We start from the raw sequence: 2,500 nt of genomic DNA, 5'->3' as shown, positions 1-2,500 counted from the left end.
CAGCCCAGCGGCAAGCGGAAGCGGCTAACGTTGGGGAAAAGTGACACGAAAACAGTTAAGCGGGGGAAAACTAAGCGGATGCGGCCACGCGTTGGGGAAAACAAAGCGGATCTGGCCCAGAGTCGGTGGAAATTGGCCCGAAAACAGTCCAGCGGCAAGCGGAAGCGGCTAACGTTGGGAAAAAGTGACCCGAAAACAGTTCAGCGGGGGAAAACTAAGCGGATGCGGCCACGCGTTGGGGAAAATTAAGCGGATCCGGCCAAGAGTCGGTGGAAATTGGCCCGAAAACAGCCCAGCGGCAAGCGGAAGCGGCTAACGTTGTGGAAAAGTGACCCGAAAACAGTTAAGCGGGGGAAAACTAAGCGGATGCGGCCACGCGTTGGGGAAAACTAAGCGGATACGGCCAAGAGTCGGTGGAAATAGGCCCGAAAACAGTTCAGCGGCAAGCGGCTAACGTTGGGCAAAAGTCACCCGAAATTTTTTTGAATTTTTGAAATTTTTGAAGTTTTTTTGGGTTTTTGGACTTTTTTTGAATTTTTGAAATTTTTGAATTTTTTTGAATTTTTTTGAATTTTTTGAATTTTTTTTGAATTTTTGAAATTTTTTTTTTTTTTTTGAATTTATTTGATTTTATAAATTTTTTGTGATTTTTTGAGATTTTTTTGAATATTTTACATGGGTGATTTTGACTTGGGGGATTTTCAGGGGGTGGTAACCCTGGGCGTGGCTAGAGCCTCAAAATGCATATTCCCCTATAGGGGGGCAAGGTTTTCAAAAATGGGTGCCCCCTCATGTACACGCGCGTGGGTGTACATGGCCCCGTCGGTGCCAGCGTGGGTGGAAAATGGCCCGAAAACAGCCCAGCGGCAAGCGGAAGCGGCTAACGTTGGGCAAAACTTACCCGAAAGCAGTATAGCTTGGAAAATTAAGCGGATGCAGCCAATTGTTGGCGAAAACTAAGCGGATACGGCCAAGTGTCGGTGAAAAATGGCCCGAAAACAGTCCAGCGGCAAGCGGAAACGGCTAACGTTGGGCAAAAGTGACCCGAAAATAGTTCAGCTGGGGGAAATTAAGCGGAAGCAGCCAAGCGTTGGGGAAAACCAAGCGGATACGGCCAAGAGTCGGTGGAAAATGGCCCGAAAACAGTCCAGCGGCAAGCGGAAACGGCTAACGTTGGGACAAAGTGACCCGAAAACAGTTCAGCTGGGGAAAATTAAGCGGATGCAGCCAAGCGTTGGGGAAAACTAAGCGGATCCGGCCCAGAGTCGGTGGAAATTGGCCCGAAAACAGTCCAGCGGCAAGCGGAAGCGGCTAACGTTGGGCAAAAGTGACCCGAAAACAGTTCAGCGGGGGAAAACTAAGCGGATGCGGCCACGCGTTGGGGAAAACTAAGCGGATACGGCCTAGTGTTGGGGAAAAATGGCCCGAAAACAGCCCAGCGGCAAGCGGAAGCGGCTAACGTTGGGGAAAAGTGACCCGAAAACAGTTAAGCGGGGGAAAACTAAGCGGATGCGGCCACGCGTTGGGGAAAACTAAGCGGATGCGGCCAAGTGTCGGTGGAAATTGGCCCGAAAACAGCCCAGCGGCAAGCGGAAGCGGCTAACGTTGGGCAAAAGTGACCCGAAAATGGATCAGCGGGGGAAAACTAAGCGGATGCGGCCACGCGTTGGGGAAAACTAAGCGGATACGGCCAAGAGTCGGTGGAAATTGGCCCGAAAACAGTCCAGCGGCAAGCGGAAGCGGCTAACGTTGGGCAAAACTGACCCGAAAACAGTTCAGCGGGGGAAAACTAAGCGGATGCGGCCACGCGTTGGGGAAAACTAAGCGGATACGGCCAAGAGTCGGTGGAAATTGGCCCGAAAACAGTCCAGCAGCAAGCGGAAGCGGCTAACGTTGGGCAAAAGTGACCCGAAAACAGTTCAGCGGGGGAAAACTAAGCGGATGCGGCCACGCGTTGGGGAAAACTAAGCGGATACGGCCAAGAGTCGGTGGAAATTGGCCCGAAAACAGTCCAGCGGCAAGCGGTAGCGGCTAACGTTGGGCAAAACTGACCCGAAAACAGTTCAGCGGGGGAAAACTAAGCGGATGCGGCCACGCGTTGGGGAAAACTAAGCGGATACGGCCAAGTGTGGGGGAAAAATGGCCCGAAAACAGCCCAGCGGCAAGCGGAAGCCGCTAACGTTGGGCAAAAGTGACCCGAAAACAGTCCAGCGGGGGAAAACTAAGCGGATGCGGCCACGCGTTGGGGAAAACTAAGCGGATACGGCCAAGCGTCGGTGAAAAAGGCCCGAAAACAGTCCAGCGGCACGCCGAAGCGGCTAACGTTGGGCAAAAATGGCCAAAAGCGGTGGAGCAGGGCGGTCTGAATCTATGCATCCACATAAAATGGGGGGTAAACCTGGGGGATTTCCAGGGGGTGGTAACCCTGGGCGTGGCTGGAGACCCAAAATGCATATTCCCCTATAGGGGGGAAGGATTTTTGGAAGAGGCAGCCCCTCAT

The sequence above is a fragment of the Carex rostrata genome, chromosome 2 (assembly GCF_964058835.1).
Source record: "Carex rostrata chromosome 2, lpCarRost1.2, whole genome shotgun sequence".
NCBI classification, from domain to species: Eukaryota; Viridiplantae; Streptophyta; class Magnoliopsida; order Poales; family Cyperaceae; genus Carex; species Carex rostrata.
The sequence above is the reverse complement of the archived record's forward strand: the minus strand, read 5'-3'. Positions refer to the sequence as shown.